Raw genomic sequence first — 22,113 nt, forward strand, 5'->3', positions numbered from 1 at the left:
ACGATACACAAATCTCACGATACGATACACGAATCTCACGATTCGATACACGAATCTCACGATGCGATACACGAATCTCACGATGCGATACACGAATCTCACGATGCGATACACAAATCTCACGATATGATACACGAATCTCACGATGCGATACACGAATGTCACGATGCGATACACGAATCTCACGATGCGATGCGATACGATAAACTTACATCTTTTTCTGAAAAAAAGGGACAGTGTGATTTGACATGAATACATTTACGATACATTTACAGCTAGTTACCGTAACTAGCTGTAACTGGCAGCAGGCAGTGATACGAAGGGAGAGAAAATAGAGCCAAGCGATTGTGAGGTCTGACTTTTTCCTGGAGAATGATTTTGTGATGCAAATGTATTACTCTTTTGAACGCATATTGTTCTGAGAAGCGAAACGCTTCATTTTTTAAACCCCAGCCAACTAGGACTACTTTCATCAGCACCAAAACGAGGCTGGAACTCTGCTCACAGGACGCAGCAGGGGGTAAGAAGATGTTCAGAAATGATGTTGCTGATATGGGATGTTACACAGCTTCATGTCAAAAGAGGCGAACTATCCCTTTAACAAGCAGACCAGCTAATGTTACCGAGGTTGGAGAAGTAGGTAGCTTACAAGCTTCATGCTGGGAGAAGATCCACCATCACTGATTCCTTTCTGCTCTGAATATTGCTGTTTTTTTGGGTCAGAACAGGAAGCCAGCAAAGCTTTGGCTCCTTTTCCCTCCATCAGTCAGTAGAAAGTGTCCCCCTCACTTTTTAAATGGCGGCTACGCTCCTGACATGCATATACGGTGTCATTTATACAGCTTCGGTGTTCTTTCTTTGTGACAAATGTTTCTTTCTTTCTTAAATTCTTCAAAATAAACTTCCCTTTAAGGTTTTTGCAAAAGTTGAAATCTTTTCAGCTCCTTTGTTGTTTTATCAGACCTGAGATCCACATGAATTTTAATTTTAGTCTGTTTATGCATGTATTTAATAATCATCATCATCTCCAAATTATAACTAATGTCACGAGGAGGAAACGTTTTCATCCTAAATTCATCACAATAAGAGTTTTAATTTAACGTCCTAAAGAAATCTTCTTTTTAGGATTAAATCGGTTGCTGTTGAGCTTCAGTTATAATCCTCCGACTCCTTGTTCAATCAGCTGATTGATTAGGGATTAAAGGGAAATGCCAGAACAACAAACTGAGGGAAATGTCATCCAGCTGTCAGGAAGCAGAAATAATGAAATAAAGATTTTAAATGTTACCGATTGATCTTCGTCTTTGAAGATGATGACAACAAGAGCTGGAAACACACAGACAATAAAACCTTTCCAGTTTAGACGCTTTTAAAAACTAAAACAAGTGCCATAAATGTGGAGCAAACGGTTTGTGTTCACCTGAGGTCACATGATCGACGTTAGGACCAATCAGAGCAGCTGGACGTCTCCATGTGATCGAACTGCCTCTGAGGTGTCTGTTTCTGTGTCTGAGCTGCTTCTGTGCAGCACAGATTATTAATATGTGTGCTCATCCATGCGTGTCTCCACTCTGTCTCACTCCTCCCAGCTGGATTCTCGTGTAAAGACATTTAAAATTAATTTCAGGCCTCGGTGACTCGCAGCGACGTCTCCACCGGGGACCTGTGGCGGGGTCGTGGAGGCTTTGGAAGGGGGACGAGGACACGGGCCTAACGAGCTGCCCTCAGCTCCGAGGCAGGGCGCGAACGGAGAGCTCCGGAGTCACGAAAACAAAAGATGCAAATGATTTCACATCATCCACCGTCACAGCTGACAGGCTGCAGAGCGAAAATACTCGAGTTTAACCTGAACTCTCAGCACGAGGAGCTCTGACAGGATAATATGAGGCCTGTTAGATATGATGGAGATGGCCATTAAGAGCTTTACATGTGAGGAGGAGGAGGGTGTATAAATACATTACAACCAACACCTGTACAAAACCAGGACAGGAAACACTTAGCAGCACAAATGATTGTGTGGTCACAAATAAAACAGCTACCAACAACACAGCAGCAACCAGCTCCTTCAGCAACATCTGCCAGGAGCAGCATGAACCAGAATCTACCAACAACACAGCAGCAACCAGCTCCTTCAGCAACATCTGCCAGGAGCAGCATGAACCAGAATCTACCAACAACACAGCAGCAACCAGCTCCTTCAGCAACATCTGCCAGGAGCAGCATGAACCAGAATCTACCAACAACACAGCAGCAACCAGCTCCTTCAGCAACATCTGCCAGGAGCAGCATGAACCAGAATCTACCAACAACACAGCAGCAACCAGCTCCTTCAGCAACATCTGCCAGGAGCAGCATCAATCAGAATCTACCAACAACAAAGCCGCAACCAGCTCCTTCAGCAACATCTGCCAGGAGCAGCATGAACCAGAATCTACCAACAACACAGCAGCAACCAGCTCCTTCAGCAACATCTGCCAGGAGCAGCATGAATCAGAATCTACCAACAACACAGCAGCAACCAGCTCCTTCAGCAACATCTGCCAGGAGCAGCATCAATCAGAATCTACCAACAACAAAGCCGCAACCAGCTCCTTCAGCAACATCTGCCAGGAGCAGCACGAGCCAGAATCTACCAACAACACAGCAGCAACCAGCTCCTTCAGCAACATCTGCCAGGAGCAGCATGAATCAGAATCTACCAACAACACAGCAGCAACCAGCTCCTTCAGCAACATCTGCCAGAAACAGCATGAACCAGAATCTACCAACAACACAGCAGCAACCAGCTCCTTCAGCAACATCTGCCAGGAGCAGCATGAACCAGAATCTACCAACAACAAAGCAGCAACCAGCTCCTTCAGCAACATCTGCCAGGAGCAGCATGAACCAGAATCTACCAACAACACAGCAGCAACCAGCTCCTTCAGCAACATCTGCCAAGAGCAGCATGAATCAGAATCTACCAACAACAAAGCAGCAACCAGCTCCTTCAGCAACATCTGCCAGGAGCAGCATGAACCAGAATCTACCAACAACACAGCAGCAACCAGCTCCCTCAGCAACATCTGCCAGGAGCAGCATGAACCAGAATCTACCAACAACACAGCAGCAACCAGCTCCTTCAGCAACATCTGCCAGGAGCAGCATGAGCCAGAATCTACCAACAACACAGCAGCAACCAGCTCCTTCAGCAACATCTGCAGGGAGCATTATGAACCAGAATCTACCAACAACACAGCAGCAACCAGCTCCTTCAGCAACATCTGCCAGGAGCAGCATGAACCAGAATCTACCAACAACACAGCAGCAACCAGCTCCTTCGGCAACATCTGCCAGGAGCAGCATGAACCAGAATCTACCAACAACACAGCAGCAACCAGCTCCTTCGGCAACATCTGCCAGGAGCAGCATGAACCAGAATCTACCAACAACACAGCAGCAACCAGCTCCCTCAGCAACATCTGCCAGGAGCAGCATGAATCAGTATCTACCAACAACACAGCAGCAACCAGCTCCTTCAGCAACATCTGCCAGGATCAGTATGAACCAGAATCTACCAACAACACAGCAGCACACACGAGCATCTTCACGGTTTTTATTATTCTTCTGCACAGCGACCAACACGTCCATTCAAACTGAAGAAAAAGATGAAGGTATTTCAGAAAAGAAGATGAAGGAGCAGCAGAAAGTTTCATGACTCCTGGTCAGCCTTCAGTCAGGTCTGAATAACCGATCCTCCTCCTCCTCCTCCTCACAGCATTAAAGTTCGGACTTATTCTTTGGTTTTAAATAACTACACAGTCAACCGTGTGGCTGAATAAGTGATTAATTTAAACGCCTCTCTCCCTGGGATGAAGGGAAACTCCCGTCATGTGCACCAGGGCCTCATTAAGAACACTGGAAAATCTGTTTATTACCACAATAAAACATATCTATGGATCAGGCTGCTGACTAACTCTGGCCTGAAGTGAATCTAGCAGCAATCTAGCATGTCTGTCAGGTCCTGGATGCTAAGGGAGCTGATACTGTGCTGCTTCGTACTCGGGGAAGTCGAGCAGGAGAGGCCAGAAACCCTTCAGAGAAAAAGGACAGAATAAAAGAGCACCCTGAAGGATTATTACTAACATTTTCCTTTGAATTAAAGCTGCCAGACTCTCACCTTGTGACGCCCTCATGTCACATGATCATAAGGTGAGCAGCAGAACCTTCGTCACATTTCTCCCCGTCCTGAACAGTGACCGAAGATGCAGACAAAGAAATCTGAGATTAGGGCTTGGCGAGTTAACTCGTTATTATCGCGTTAACTTGTTAATTATTTAACTCCAATAAATAATTTATCGCGCATTAACGCAGGTTTTATTTATTTATTTATTTATTTATTTTGGGGGGGGGGGCTTTTGTGCCTTTAATGGATAGGAAAGTTCAGAGAGCCAGGAAGCAGGGGGCAGAGAGAGGGGGAACAACAGGCAGCACAGGGCCGTCCGATACGGGACTTGAACCGGGGCCAGCTGCAGCGAGGACTATAGCCTCTGTACATGGGGCGCCTGCTCAGCCCACTACGCCACGGACCACCCCTGTTTTATTATTTATTTTATTCTGTAAAAGTCTGTTGCTGTCTGCTGTGGAACAGGAAAAGAAAGTAATCGGCGGATCCACCAAACATGGAGAAGGGTACGGAACTTTTACTCGGCCATTTTCATTTTAAAGTTCTTCCAGACGGCGGAGTCGACAGAACCAAAGTCATCTGTAAACACTGCCAAGTTGAATTGTCTTCTCAGCGTAGTAGTTCCAGTCTAAAATATCACTTAAAGGCAAAACACACAACTGATAGCAGCAAGTCATTCAAGGAAACAGACAGTGGAGCGAGGCTTCTACATAAAAACTACAGAAAGATGCTGATGTTAAAAGTGTGTTTGCACAACAAATGTTATGGCACTTTCATTCATATGGCAGCACATTTAAAATAAAGCTAAATGCTAAAAGCTATACACTACTTTTGGATTCTTTTTTGGATTCTGCGTACAAATGCGATTAATCGTGATAAATCAGGGAAATCATGTGATCAATAAGTTTTAATCGTTGCCCAGCCCTATCTGAGATAGAGACAAGAATGTCAGAGTAAAGCAGAAAAGAGGAGAGGAGGAAGGATGAGGGAGGCAGGGACATGGAGGTCGGACTGTAATCACACTACATGAAGAGATCATCCCGCTGCTCTTTGTTGGCTGTTTTCATCGGACAGATGATCCAGTAAATCCTTCCTCTGTTGCAGAAAAACCATTACCGCAGGGAGGCATCCCTCCAACTCCTCTAACAAGCACATGCTTGAAAGGAAGGACTCCAGAGGGAACACCATCTTTAACCAAAGAGAAACAAGCAGCTTCAGCGTCTAAAGCTGCACAAATATCCCTGCAGAAGAGGAACGATCCAGCCTGTTCCACCCTGATCAGAAAGCTCAGGAATAATAAAAAAAAAAGACAGAAGGATGTATGGATTTAACTGTCCACGAAGCTGTGGGCCCCTCCAGGGGGCCGTGTTCAGGTGTGATGCACCTCTGCAGGAACACCTGCGTACGCAGCAGCAGCGCAGACAGGGCCGGTTTTTGCTATGGGCAATGTGGGCGGCCTCTATGTGAGGGCGCACGAGCACCGAGATTTCTAGAGTCCCGCTCATTTCCATGTCAAGTTAGTGGAGTGGGCGCTGGGGCGCCTCATTGTCACGACAACTTGCTGCTGAGAGTCCTACAGGTTGTCATTGGCTGAATATCGTATCAATCGTATCGTATCGTGAGATTTGTGTATCGCTACAGCCCTTCTGGCGAGTCACTTCTTTTTAATCTTTGCAGTTCAGTTGTTTACATCCATCCTGATGTGCATCAAGTCTTCTTTGAAACATTCTTTTGGATGAGTAGAAGGCGTGGATCCTTAGTTTCCTTCATTAGAAAATACAGACACGAACTTCGAAGGCACAAAGGTTCAGTTACACCTCGTTTGTGTGCGTTCATGTTGCATCTGTAGGCAGAATCATCCCTGTTATCTTAGATATGTGAAACACTTTAGCTCCAGAATTAGATTTTAATACGGTTATATTTTTCCTTTTTGTTGCTGTACAGAGACCACACTGTGTCCCAGTGTAACATAGTTAAAATAGTGTGGATAAATCCAGCAAAATGTGGGAAGCGCCCTCTGTTGTCTATTGTGGGTATGGCTGAAAACCGTATGGAAAGAGGGATTGTGGGAAATGACTGTTGAACAAGAAGGTAACGTGTCCCGAGTTTTGTGGGCAAAAACTTTGTTTACGGTTGTTGGAGTCCTGTTGAAATTAATATTATAGTGTGTATTGATTTGCTGTGTGTTTATGTTGATTTTTTTTCATGCTCTCCACAACCTCAGCTGTGTTTTGGTTGTTCTGTTGCCGACAGAAACGTGTAGCACAGAGCTAGCAGTGTTAGCTTAACAACGATGCTGTTTAGCACGGAGCTAGCAGTGTTAGCTTAACAACGATGCTGTTTAGCACGGAGCTAGCAATGTTAGCTTAACAACGATGCTGTTTAGCACGGAGCTAGCAGTTTTAGCTTAACAACGATGCTGTTTAGCACGGAGCTAGCAATGTTAGCTTAACAACGATGCTGTTTAGCACGGAGCTAGCAGTGTTAGCTTAACACGATGCTTTTTTTTTCTTCGTAGAAATGTGCCCGTGAACAAAAGGAGAACAGCGTTACCTACTGTTACCACCACCAGCTTCAAGTGGTTATTGCTTAACTGGGAGGACATCAACAACAAAAGGGTTACACCAGGAAGCTGGAAACACCAGGACGTGAACAGGAAAACAACCTTTAGTTTAACCGATTTGAACACATTCAAATGCAAACGTTTATGTCGTATTTAACCAACTCCACTAATGAAAAAGCTGTGAAACGTGCACGTACGACGCAGGCTTTGTGATTCAGACAACTTTCAGTCACAGAAAAACGCCGTAGCTTTCTTCTTCCTTTGTATTTTTGGCGTTCTGTTGTGCTCATTTCAGAGATTTTTTACATTGCGACGGTGAGGTTTTCATCTATCTTTTTGTGCCTTGGATATAAGGGGCCAGAGTTTGTACATCAGACTGAATTAAGCCTAAATCTACACCTTGATTAGAAGAACCCCGACTTTATTGATCCTTTGCTGTAACTCAGCAGAGAACAGCTGCTGATCATCCAACAACATGCCGTGCATGTTAGAAAAACTTAAATAATGTAGAACATGGAGTGTTTTCTACATTTAGGTCATCCACAGACACCACAAAGTGACGGATGATGTGTGTGTGCTGCCATGTTGCAGCAGGTCCTCTGCAGGGAAAGCATAAAAATGTCTGACTTCACCCAGCTTTTGGTGTTTGAATAACGGGAAATTAATCACAGATCCGATCGGTTTGACTGCCAGGAAATCAAAGCTGGCTGTCGGGTTGAATGAAGCAAACGCTCTTTTGTTGGAGCAGTAAATGATGCTGAAGATGCGTGTTCGGCGTCCTCAGCGTGACGTTTGTTTAGTGCTGCAGAGCCGTTCAAAGCGGGACGTCTCTGTCGGGACTCGGTAAGTGAAAACCTAAATGTTTCAGGGTTGCCTCGGAGCTACCTGCGTGATGTTCCTGCAGCTGGTTCCAGTGGGATCGGGCCCAAATGGGTTTTTATTGTGTAGAAGCATGCAGCTCAGAGTCGTCCCTGTGCTGATCCACCTGATAAATCTTTAAGTACGGGACTTAAATGCAAAGGATTTACATCATTTATAAGGTCCAACGTGTTGGTACATCCAGCCAAAATGTTGTTTTTGGTACAGTTTACTGCAGAATTCAGGAGGTTCTTATTGAATGTGAGAGAAACGTTTCCTCACAGAAAACTAGGAGATCTGCTGAAGGACCTGAGCGGCCCGATCGAGGGTCGGTGTCCGGTTCCAGTAAAAACACAGTAACCGCCTGTAACTACGGCAACACATCCCACTGAATTCTACAGGATGTGCACAAGTTTGGCTTTCAGTTTGACAAATGAGACACACAAACATCTGCGCTCACATAGGGCTGAGCAATTTTATCGATACTGCGATATACTGATATTTCGTTTCCCGATAAAGTATCGATTTTTATTTTTTTTAAAGCAAACTTTATTGAAAAGTCAGACGTTACAATGAGTGAAAGCACAGAACATTAAGGCAATACAACACAATGCCAGGGGCTCACATTCTACAAAACAGTGATAAATTAGTTGATAAAAATGTTGTATAAAGTGCACAGTTCTCGCGTTTGTGACATGTTCGTTTGTTTCTGTCTGTCTGGTGGTGTTGTCCTTCCGGTTCAAAGGTCGGACCACCGGCCAATCAGAGACGATTCATGTCAAATCACACTGTCCCTTTTTTCCCCCCAGAAAATGATGTAAGTGTATAGAATCATATCGAAACGTATCGAATCGTATCGAATCGTATCGAATCGTATCGAATCGTATCGAATCGTGAGATTAGTGTATCGCTGCAGCCCTAACGCTCACACTCACTCACTTTAGAGTTTTTTTTTAGAGTTCCCAATTTTCTGTTGTAGGCAGAAGGCTGGACCCTCTCGGTGCTGTGGTGGAGAAACAGATGAGGTGGAAGTTAGATTCTGTGATTGAGAATAATAAACATCCTCTCCACAGCATCCTGCAGGACAGAGGAGCAGCTGCAGTGAGAGGCTGCAGGACTGAGAGCTTCAGGAGGTCCTGTGTTCCCACAGCCAGAAGGCTTTTTAACACTGACTGCTGAGTTCTTCTCAAATTGATTGATTGATTTTTATTTATTTGTTTATTTTGTCATTTAGTCATTTATTATTATTTAGTTAGTAGTAGTATTATTATTGTTGTTTTATTGTTGTTAATACAATCATTGTAAATATTTTAAAAAATGTTGAGCTACTTGACGAATTTGAATTTCCCCCATTGGGGGATAAATAAAGTATTTTTCTATTCTATTCTTCTATTTTAGAGGGTCAATTTAGAGTCACCGGCGAAGCTAACAGGCATGTTTTTGGACGCTGGAGTACCCGGAGAGAACCCTCACATACACGGGGAGAACATGCAGAGTCCTCACAGAAAGAACCAGGAACCCTGTTTTTTTTGTTTTGTTTTCTATTCGAGTCACTGAATCCTGGGGTTCACTTAGTTTTTAACACACTGCTTCTGAGTTTTAACACAGACAGATGCTTCTTTTGGTCGTTATACCGTATTGACTTAGTGTGCCATCAGAGACAAAGATGTTTTTTAACGAGTCGTTGGAGCACGAGACGTTTTTGAGCCAGCCCCTTGTGGCTGTAAGTGGTATTGCATTGCAACACTTAAAGGGATAGTTCGACAGAAAAAGTGAGACCTCACAATCGCTTGGCACTATTTTCGTCAACGCTACCTTCGTCAACACCAAAACGAGGCTGGAACTCTGCTCACAGGACGCAGCAGGGGGTAAGAAGATGTTCAGAAATGATGTTGCTGATATGGGATGTCATACAGCTTCATGTCAAAAGAGGCGAACTGTCCCTTTAACCTCTGACATGCAGTGTTCTGGGTAATCCAATAAACAGAAACACATTCTTACAACCGATTCCTCGTTAGAAACGAAGAGTTGCTGGTTTGATCACATAGACTGGTGCAGCTGCTGTAAGATTTTCTATCAAGAACAAAAACAGAGAAAATATTTTCTGTCACATCTGCTCACATCTGATGATTATTTATCAAACAGATGGAATTAAACAGGTGTTCGCCGTCATTAAACATACTGTGACAAATCACAGTTTTTAAAGAGGAGCCACAGAATATTCCTCATTTCACATCTTCCATGTGAACACTGGCTCGCAGCAGCTGTTGGTGGGTTTGTTTATCCTGCTGTTGTCCATCATCACATTGTGCTGCGGTGATAAAACGACCAGTTTGGGAATCATTTCAGCTCCGTTCCCTCTGTCCGAGGCAGTAACACGGTCACTTTTAATCATGAGTTTGAACCGAGGTTCCTGTGTGAGCTGCAGAGAAACCTGCTGAATGTGCAGCCGCCCCGGCTCATATGAGCGAACTCACCGACCGACGCCTGCCTTCTGGGAACGCTTTGAAAAGCAGATTGAAGGCGCATCGTGACGGTCAGCTGACGGCTGACAGCTCTCAGATCTGAGTCATCGCTCAATCAAGTCCGGTAATTGGATCCTCCGGCTCAAACATAGACACATAGAGGATGTTTCATTGTTCTGTCAACGTGCTGTCAAGTTATTTGTTCTTCTGGTGACAGATCCCTACTCACATGTGTTCTATTAGGGCTGGGCGAGTTAACTCGTTATTATCGCGTTAACTTGTTAATTATTTAACGCCGATAAATATTTTATCGTGCATTAACGCAGGTTTATTTTATTTATTTATTTTTATTAAAATTTAAAAAAAAAAAAAAAATTTTGGGGGGGCTTTTGTGCCTTTAATGGATTGGAAAGTTCAGAGAGACAGGAAGCAGAGAGAGGGGGAACAACACGCAGCACAGGGCCGTCCGATGTGAGACTCGAACCGGGGCCAGCTGCAGCGAGGACTATAGCCTCTGTACATGGGGCGCCTGCTCAGCCCACTACGCTACGGACCCCCCCTGTTTAATAATTTATTTTAATATTGTAAAAGTCTGTTGCTCACAGGCTTTTATTTTGTAAAAGTCTGCTGCTGTCTGCTGTGGAACAGGAAAAGAAAGTAATCGGCGGATCCACCAAACATGGAGAAGGGTACGGAACTTTTACTCGGCCGTTTTCATTTTAAAGTTCTTCCAGACGGCGGAGTCGACAGAACCAAAGTCATCTGTAAACTCTGCCAAGTTGAATTGTCTTCTCAGCGTAGTAGTTCCAGTCTAAAATATCACTTAAAGGCAAAACACACAACTGATAGCAGCAAGTCATTCAAGGAAACAGACAGTGGAGCGAGGCTTCTACATAAAAACTACAGAAAGATGCTGATGTTAAAAGTGTGTTTGCACAACAAATGTTATGTCACTTTCATTCATATGGCAGCACATTTAAAATAAAACTAAATGCTAAAAGCTATACGCTACTTCATTTCTGGATTCTGCGTACAAATGTGATTAATCGCGATTCATCAGGGAAGTCGTCCGATTAATTAGATTAAAAATCGAAATATTCTAAAAATAAATCTAAAAAAAACAACTTGCGGCTGAAAAATCAACTTTATCGTGAAACGAAATATCGATAAATATCGGAGTATAGATAAAATTGCTCAGCCCTTGTGAACAACAGGCAAACTTTCATGGAACCCACCTCCTCCCAGTCTCCACCTCTTTCTGATACCTGAGGAGCCTCATTAAAAGTTCCCTCCACCTCCTAAACGATGATCCTTCGAGGTCACACCGACAAACAGAAATGTTTTAAATCCAGTCCTTGAGCATCCGTCACTTTTGTTTCATCCGTTCTTCAGATCTCTGCTTAGTGAAGTGAGGGTTGATAGAAAAGGTAGACATTGTCGTCTTTTGGTTGGCGTGGGATTGCTTTTAGTGTCCACTTTTCACTGCTCAGGCACTGATAAATTCCATGTTTCTGAGCAGCTGCAGAAACAACAAATGGCACTTTCTTTTGCCCCGAGAACAAACAAATCAACATAAAGTACTGTTAGCCTCCTCAGCTGCCTTTTCACGTAAAGTCTGTTGTAAAACCCGTTCCTACTCCTGATGCCAACACAACACAGGCATTTGAAACAGTTTCCCCCACAGATTGAGGTTAAGACTCGTGGCCTTTTAGTGTTGGAACAGCCTCGGCTTTCAGCTTCAGTCTCCCTACAAAGCCAGCATCTACTGGCGTTTGTTCACAAACAACAGGCAAACTTTCATGGAACCCACCTCCTCCCAATCTCCGCCTCTTTCTGACACCTCAAAGTTCCCTCCACCTCCTAAACGATGATCCTTCGAGGTCGCACCGACAAACAGAAATGTTTTAAATCCAGTCCTTGAGCGTCCGTCACTTTTTTTCCTCCTTTCTTCAGACCTCTGCTTAGTGAAGCGAGGGTTGGTAGAAAGTTAGTCATTGTCGTCTTTTGGTTGGCGTGGGATTGCTTTCAGCGTCCACTTTTCAGTGATGAATTCCTCAGCTCCGGTGTTCTCTAAACATCGCCCAAAGGAACAGCTCTCCAGCGTGCAGCAATGGTCACTCAGTCAGTCAGTCAGCCACCACAGTCTGAGGTCGTCCATAAACAGCATTGATTTAGTTACCAGCCTCATCAAAGTCCAGGTTCATTGATAGTCTGCCTGCTGGACATGTGCAGCATCAATAACCAACAATCTGTTGACTGTGTAAGTCAATATTTACACACTATGAAAAAGCAACAAGCGCCACTTTCGCTGCAGTTATTGATGATGCATCCCGGAGTTATTGATGATTCCAGCCACAGCACACTAATAAAGTAATATCAGGAGCCTGACCTTTAGCAGCTGCTTACAACAAATTAAATGAAGTGTTCATACTACTCAACATCTGTCTTCGTTAGAGGAAAATGTACGCCTCTGCCCCCCCCAATGAGTTAACAAGTTAAATCTTACCAGTTCTGCTGCGTCCAGTTGCAGCATCGACAGGGAAACCTCAAAACGCTGTCGTTCCTCACTGCAGGGTTGTGTTACACTGTTGAAAATGATGGGCCGACTTATCTCCCGTGCAACATATCACAGTTACACCATATACATGTACAGTAAAACCCAATACCACAGTAGTACTGAAACAGCTCCTATTATAACCAAAAGCATTACTTTCTCCATATTGATACTGTTTTATATCCACATACATCACTTGCATGAACTAAATCACAAAAATGCATTTTACTGCATGAACAAATACCATAATTAACTCTGATTACAGTTTTATAGTGGTTTTTTACATTTACTTATGAACTGTATTTATCAAACTAAACCCTTTTTAAATAAATTACTTTTAACATACTCAATCTTAATGAAATGAACAGAAAGTATTTTACACTTAACCTTTAGCTTAGCCTTTAGCTTAACCTTTAGCTTAGCCTTTAGCTTCACATTTAGCTTAGACTTTAGCTTAACATTTAGCTTCACATTTAGCTTAACATTTAACTTCACATTTATCTTAGCCTTTAGCTTCACCTTTAGCTTAACCTTTATCTTAGCCTTTAGCTTCACATTTATCTTAGCCTTTAGCTTCACATTTAGCTTAGCCTTTATCTTAACTTGACTAAACACTTAGCTCAGTAATTCAGTTTACACAAGTATCTATGACATGACACGTTTACTCTGCTCAACACAGGTTTTGGCCATAAACTCGTGCTTTTACTGACGCTGTGTGCATCTTTAAGTAGTTAGCTTATATCCGTTTAGCTAACGAAAACCTGAAACAGTTCTGTGGTTCATTACCACGATCACTCCGCCATTTTAACTACACACTCACCTGTACACGCCCTGACACTTGCGAATTAACTCTTTAGCTTGACATCCATTACATCGTAAGGCACTTATCCTCTATTGCTACTGTTTGGGTATCGCTTATATATTGTTTACAACCTGCAAAATCATAGAAAATAGCAGGTTACAGGAGCGTACTCGGTGCGTTCACGTTGCATCATCACGTACTGACTAACTTCTTCTGCCGGCCGGGGCGTCAGCGACTGATGCATATGACACCGAGCGCCCTCTGCTGGAGAAACTTATGAGTGACCTTTAGGCTAAAAATAAAATGGGGGGCTACTTTTTGCATGTATTAATTTTTATCTTAGTGCCACAGTTGCAAAGACACATTTGATCCTACCAGAGCTGTAGAGACCAAATCCTGGCTGATTGTTAATTTGAGTGAAAACATGAATTTTCAGAGTTTACACCTTTTTCTCCTGTCTCTATCCCTTACTGCGACAGGTCAACACAACAAACCTCCATGATTTCCATCCACCCAGCATCAACCAACGCTGAACACCACAGAGACCACAATGCTCTCTTTGCTCTTTTCTGGTTACTTTTTAGAGTTTTCTGCAGATCTATTGGTTCGGTCAGCCGTTCAACAACTCTTTACCATTTATAATGTTTGTTTTCTCTGTTTTCCAGTTGGTTAAACAGTCTGTCAGCAGGCATTCAGTTAGCTGTCAGCATTCATAACCCGAGTACAATGATATATCTAATGACATACATGAATTCCCTCTGTTAGTGTTGTTATATCATAACGTACAAATCATACTCAAAAGTTCCAGTTTACCTCAACCAAAGCACCGCTCTGACGCTCTGAAACTGACTCGTCCTCCATCTCCTGCTGATTTTGTTCTACCAGCAGTAAACAGTAAAGTGACTGACTCATGCAGATCAACAGACTCCTCTTTTCACAGTGTCCCCCCCCTTCCTCCGAGATAAGTGGTACGAGCGGTGGCGATCTTAACATTATGACATTAAAGATCAGTGAGTAGTTAAGACCAGCTCTCAGTGGCTCTTTAAGTACACCATGAGATGAACGCAGGCCATCTCAGTTAATTGAAGGGCTCTGGGCAAGGTCTTGCTTAGCATGAGGATGACAGCAATAGTTCATGATTTATTGTTTTCATTCGAGCAATTTATCTCCCTAATCTGCCGCCCGCAGCACTCAAGTTCATTTTTACATTAACAGTATTCCCCAGGAAGCCTGAGTCACCGTGATGAAATTCTCTGCTGGAAAATGAGTTGACAAATAACACCGAGCGGCACTGTCATGTTTCAAGTCATTTTTCTTTAAACAAGGTGGAACAATCTGAATTTTTAGCCTGTTGAACCCCACTTATGATTTAAACAGATTTAACTTAGAGCAGAGAAACAACTAAACCTTTATGCAACATGAGTCAAATTATATCTTGTGAAACAACACAGTAGGAAACATCACCCAGCTAACGAAATATGGTTTGCTTCTTGTCCTTTCACCAGCGCATGACTGTCGGGTAGAAGTGATGTGAGCAGATAAGGGAATAAGAGGCGTAATTTTAAAACAACCAGCTTCCAGCATCCAAACGACAAGGTTGTTCAAATGCTGGGAAAACAACACATTAGGAAAGATCTAGCGGATAATATGCTAACTTAAACGGCTAGCTAACAAGCTGGGAAGCAAAGTCTGGCTTGGTCTGGGAAAACAACACATTAGGAAAGATCTAGCGGATAATATGCTAACTTAAACGGCTAGCTAACAAGCTGGGAAGCAAAGTCTGGCTTGGTCTGGGAAAACAACACATTAGGAAAGATCTAGCTCATAATATGCTAACTTAAACAGCCAGCTAACAAGGTAGGAAGCAAAGTCTAACTTGGTCTAGGATTGGGAAAACAACACATTAGGAAAGATCTAGCTAATAATATGCTAACTTAAACGGACAGCTAACACGCTAGGAAGCAAAGTCTAACTTGGTCTAGCATTGGGAAAACAACACATTAGGAAAGATCTAGCTAAGAATATGCTAACTTAAACGGACAGCTAACAAGCTGGGAAGCAAAGTCTAGCTCACAATACACTACGAAATAGCAACCAGCTAACAAGATGAGAGGTGTCCAATAAAGCTGTACAGATGCTGAATTGTGCACTACCCATGAAAACATTTTTATCTGCCGGCTCAACTCATCTAAAAGTGGATGGGAGTGTGTGTTAGTTTTGAATGCCAGAGGGGCTGGAGACAGTTGCCACTGAAAATGCTACTGCTCACAGGTATGGGTCTGTGGAGAAAGAGAGGGACCGGTGAGTAAGGTTCAAGGTGAGATCCGAAGATATGTGAGTTAAGATCTTTTATCAGATCACTCATACTGGTCTAGGTTCCCAAGGCAAACCGGAGGAGGCTGGCTGGATTCCAAGAGGTAAGTGCAGAGTTACAGGTGGAGGTTGGGCAGGCCGGTGAGGTCCCAGCGGACCGAGTGGAGCAAGCATCCAGCAGAGAATCTCCAGTTAAAGCCTGATTTATGGTCGTCTATAAGCCTATTTAAGGCCACGGAGACCCTCCCGGAGACGCTCTCCGTTGCTTGCGTGCGTCGGCCAACATTCCTATCAATCCGTCGAGGAGACGGAGACCACAAGGGCTGTGATTGGTCGGCTAACAACATCACTTCCGGAATCCCTTTTCCGGTTTAGCTCCTTCCTCTCAGAACAACAACACCGCCATTTTTGAAAGAGTTTACTGTGCGCCGGTCAACATTTGGTCAGAATTATTTGCATTTCAGTATCAACAAGCTCCAACTCCAACAACAGTCTTTTCTCTCGGTCGCCATCGTTCACTGTGAGGAGTGGAACGGAGCCGGAAGGTGAAGTGAAGTGAAATTTATTTATATAGCACTTTTTAGCAACAAGGCGATCCAAAATGCTTTACAACACAGAAACAACAATCAGGTACAACAATACAGAAATAAAAACATCAAAAAATCAAACACAGAAATACAGATACAGAACATCAATCAGGTAATTTTAGCTAACAGTAAGATTGGTATAACTATAACAGAGCTAAAGTAAATTTAGCTAACAGTAGGATTGGTATAACTATAACAGAGCAAAAGTAAATTTAGCTAACAGTAGGATTGGTATAACTATAACAGAGCTAAAGTAAATTTAGCTAACAGTAGGATTGGTATAACTATAACAGAGCTAAAGTAAATTTAGCTAACAGTAGGATTGGTATAACTATAACAGAGCTAAAGTAAATTTAGCTAACAGTAGGATTGGTATAACTATAACAGAGCTAAAGTAAATTTAGCTAACAGTAGGATTGGTATAACTATAACAGAGCTAAAGTAAATTTAGCTAACAGTAGGATTGGTATAACTATAACAGAGCTAAAGTAAATTTAGCTAACAGTAGGATTGGTATAACTATAACAGAGCAAAAGTAAATTTAGCTAACAGTAGGATTGGTATAACTATAACAGAGCTAAAGTAAATTTAGCTAATAGTAGGATTGGTATAACTATAACAGAGCTAAAGTAAATTTAGCTAACAGTAGGATTGGTATAACTATAACAGAGCTAAAGTAAATTTAGCTACAGTAAGATTGGTATAACTATAACAGAGCTAAAGTAAATTTAGCTACAGTAAGATTGGTATAACTATAACAGAGCAAAAGTAAATTTAGCTAACAGTAGGATTGGTATAACTATAACAGAGCTAAAGTAAATTTAGCTAACAGTAGGATTGATATAACTATAACAGAGCTAAAGTTAATTTAGCTAACAGTAAGATTGGTATAACTATAACAGAGCAAAAGTAAATTTAGCTAACAGTAGGATTGGTATAACTATAACAGAGCTAAAGTAAATTTAGCTAACAGTAAGATTGGTATAACTATAACAGGTAATTTGAGTAAACTAACAAAAGCTAAGAAACATGGATAAACTTTCCTCTAAGAGGAGGCATTTAAAAATATAGCTAATAACAGAACGGTTGATATACTGAATGATAACAAATCTTTACTATACTAAGTACAAAGCCGTTCAGTGGTCTATAAATTTAATGGGAGTATTTTAAAGTCTATTATTTAACTTGGATAAAAAACTTTCATCTGAGAGGAAATATTAAGGTTTATACAGTATAAGTGAACAATCAATCAACCACTTTCACCATAGACGTCGCCAGATTGGGTCGTCTAACGTAGCGACGCCTACTGATCGGGAGGTGAACTGCCTTGGGTGTCCGACATCCCGACGGAGAAATTCGAAAGGTTTAAAAGCCTCTGCGTCGGATTCACGGATAGAGATGGAGAAGCATACCGAGGCCTTTAATCTGACGACAGCTCGGACCTGGAAACACTCCCACGAGTTGCTGTTGGTCTTTATGAGTGGAGGACTTTTTGGTTTGATTTCTAATAACTGAGTTTAATGCACAATTCCATGTTGATGTTGTGAAACTGGTGGTATATATCGACATGGACGATCGGTTTATGGTTCGATGCCCGCCTTCCCCAGTCTTCATGTCGCTGCGTCCACATTGAGCTCCAACATGTTCCTCACCTAAAAGCCACTTCAACGTAAACCTTCAGACACTAACTTTGTTCTTTGTCTGTTAAAATGTTGGGATTTTTCTTTTTTTGAAGGTTTAGTTTCATTTAGCAGCTCAGATCTGTTTGTAGAGCAAACAACTTCATGCTTCACGTCTGTTAGATCGATTCTTTCATTGGATGCTCAAGAACAAGCCGGAGTAATCTCAAGTTAAATGAAGTCTTTATTTCTGGCAACAAATGGAGTATATCAGCGCTGGACCCAGTATGACAGAACTCTCGCAGGAAATCTGTCAGACAGAGCCTCGATTTCCGGTAACATTTTGTATTTATATGCCTCATTGTTTCACATAGGTTGGACCCCTTGTCGACCAAATATGATTGGAAATGAGTAGGTTCAACATGCTTCGTCATATTCTCTGAATAAGCCAAATAATGTGTGTGTGAACCTTGCACCTGCTTTCCCAGGCTAATTGTTTTGTCTTCCCATTCCTGGATCAGTTAAGGTCTCAGTTAAGGTCATGTCTCGTGTCCATCGTGGAAATGTACATTTAATAAAGCCAATTTTAACACGTCCATTCAACTGATCGACCTGTTTCTTTTTTTCCACAGGAACACTGGAAAAATGCCCCTCCAAAAATAAGTAAAAAAAACACAAATGCCTGACTTTTTTTTGCTTGAAATAAGCAAAAAAAATCTGCCAATGGAACTAGTGAAAATCGGCTTGTCAAGATTTCTTGAAATAAGATGTGATATTCAGGACTTTTGAGATTAAAAGTGATCTTGAAATTAACTTAAAAACCTCTTCAAATGGAAAAAAAAGCTTGTTTCATATGATATGTGACTCAAAACAATTTGTTTTCAAGACTTTTTCACTAAATAAGATATTCAAGATGTATTGTATTAAAACAAGTCCCTATATCTTGCTGAAATAGAACTTGTTAGGCAATTATATATCAAGTGTAATGAGATACTCAATGAGACAAATATACTTGGTAAGATTTAGATTTTTTCCAGTGAAGTGCCGGCACTTAGGTGATTTCACAGAAATGGCGACGCTCCCGGACGCTACGACCTGTTCCAGTGACCAGGGAGTCGGATTGGCCGACGGCGACGGAGTAGCATACCGAGTAGCATGCCTTATGTGATCCTAGGTGCAACCCCCAGGGGGTACAGCTGGGTTACAGAAACGTACCCACGGGGAATCCTCAGCCGACTCTGGACCGCATGTGGCCCATGTTCACCACTGCATGGGTAAGCGACCTGGTGTCAAACTGCTTCAACCAGCCAGAAAAAGCACTCATGAGCAAAAAAAATAGCTGCGGGAGACCGGTTTCTAACCCAAAGTCTGAGGTCACAGTCGGCAGTTAAAAGGGAGTTTGTCTGGAACTCACTGTGGGAGACGGTAGCAGTAATTATTTCAGTCCATTATATCCGCTGGGAACATTTCAGGGGCGACAATTTGCTTCCCTCCTTATTAGCATTCCGCCGGGGTCCGTCAGGGTTGGGAAAGGTCCCTCTGAAGCAGCAAACAGATGGTGGCTGTGCCTACAGTCCCCCCCCCCCCTTCGTCATTACCGCTCAGCTGTTTGGAGTCAGCCGAGGAAAACAGCCAGAGATATGGGCGGGGGGGGGGGGGGGTCAGAGCGATGACACAAAGAACAGCTCAGATGTACAAAACTGGAACTTTTGGAACCAGATGTTGGATCTGAATCTGGATCTAGAGTCTGAAGGGGGGAAGTTTCGTGTTCCCACCGATTCGGCCTCATTTGCATAACGAAGGAGAATCGCACACAAAAAACGCGATAATAACGAATTAACGGGATAATAACGAGTTAACTTGATAATAAAGAGTTAATGCGATAATAACAAGTTAACTCGATAATAACGAGTTAACGGGATAATAACGAGTTAACGGGATAATAACGAGTCAACTCGATAATAACGAGTTAACTCGATAATAACGAGTTAACGGGATAATAACGAGTTAACTCGATAATAACGAGTTAACTCAATAATAACGAGTTAACGCGATAATAACGAGTTAACTCGATAATAACGAGTTAACGGGATAATAACGAGTTAACGGGATAATAACGAGTTAACTCGATAATAATGAGTTAACGCGATAATAACGAGTTAACTCGATAATAAAGAGTTAACGCGATAATAACGAGTTAACGCGATAATAACGAGTTAACGGGATAATAACGAGTTAACTCGATAATAACGAGTTAACTCGATAATAACGAGTTAACGCGATAATAACGAGTTAACGGGATAATAACGAGTTAACTCGATAATAACGAGTTAACTCGATAATAACGAGTTAACGCGATAATAACGAGTTAACTCGATAATAACGAGTTAACGGGATAATAACGAGTTAACTCGATAATAATGAGTTAACGCGATAATAACGAGTTAACTCGATAATAAAGAGTTAACGCGATAATAACGAGTTAACGCGATAATAACGAGTTAACTCGATAATAACGAGTTAACGGGATAATAAAGAGTTAACGCGATAATAAAGAGTTAACGCGATAATAACGAGTTAACTCGATAATAACGAGTTAACGCGATACTAAAGAGTTAACGCGATAATAACGAGTTAACTCGATAATAACGAGTTAACGGGATAATAACGAGTTAACTCGATAATAAAGAGTTAACTCGATAATAAAGAGTTAACGCGATAATAACGAGTTAACTCGATAATAACGAGTTAACGCGATAATAACGAGTTAACGCGATAATAACGAGTTAACGCGATAATAACGAGTTAACGCGATAATAACGAGTTAACTCGATAATAACGAGTTAACGCGATAATAACGAGTTAACGCGATAATAACGAGTTAACGCGATAATAATGAGAACGCGATCATAAAGAGTTAACGCAATAATAACGAGTTAACTCGATAATAACGAGTTAACGCGATAATAACGAGTTAACGTGATAATAACGAGTTAACTCGATAATAACGAGTTAACGCGATAATAACGAGTTAACTCGATAATAATGAGAACGCGATAATAAAGAGTTAACGCGATAATAACGAGTTAACGCGATAATAACGAGTTAACGGGATAATAATGAGAACGCGATAATAAAGAGTTAACGCGATAATAAAGAGTTAACTCGATAATAACGAGTTAACTCACCCAGCCCCAGTTTAGAACTGAAAACCACTGACAGCCTCTCAGCTGACTCGTACCTTTGCGGCTGACTGATTGGCTTCACGGCTACTATCCTCTGACCTGGAAGCAGCTCGGGAGGACTCGCTGTCCCACTGAAGAGCTGGTGTTATTTCAGCAGCTTCTGTTACACATAAAGCGCATTAATATCCCACCTCCTGCTCACGGTGTGACCGTGTCGGACACAGATGGATCATTAATTGTCGGGTTGCTGATCTTCATTTACATTCACAGCTGACTGATTCCCTCCTGAGGTCAGAGGTCTGTTTTCGGGCCATGACACCGCTTTGGCTGCAGACTTCAGGCAGTAATCTGGGAACTCCACACCTGATCGCACACAGATAATATGCTACATCACTCAGTCGCAGTACACAGTCAAACTAATTTGTGTGAAGTTGTAATGATAGTTTTATGCAGCAGTCTAATCGATGTGTGTTGTGCTGAGAGAAGCTGCTTGAATGAACAGACTTCCCTTCTCAGCATCATTTTTTAAAGCTCTCTCTGTCTCCTCATGCATATTATTAAGATGATTTAGTGGCAAAGTCGTTTCTGTTTTGCTTCTCCTTCACCCTTCTGCAGGTTTATTAGTGGACAAAAGTCTTCATCCAGCCCTCATTTCTTCCTATATTTTACCAGAAAACAGGAAACAGGTGCAGTGATTTTATGAAACAGCCTATTATTGCGTCACAGTTGTAGCTTAAAACATGTTAAATGGCAGAGAACTGAGATGTTAAAATGTTTAATATTTTTATTTTACATATTTAATTTTCTGCTTTTAAATAAATAAAAAGCTTAAATTGCTATATATAAACAGTTAAATAGTTACTCTTAATGGTATTCTATTTGCTTGTTTTTACTTTAATTGTTTACATATTTATACTGTATGCTGCTGCAACACAACAATTTCCCAAATTGGGATGAATAAAGTATCTATCTATCTATCTATCTATCTATCTATCTATCTAT

Source organism: Odontesthes bonariensis, chromosome 3, assembly GCF_027942865.1.
Source record: "Odontesthes bonariensis isolate fOdoBon6 chromosome 3, fOdoBon6.hap1, whole genome shotgun sequence".
Lineage (NCBI taxonomy): Eukaryota > Metazoa > Chordata > Actinopteri > Atheriniformes > Atherinopsidae > Odontesthes > Odontesthes bonariensis.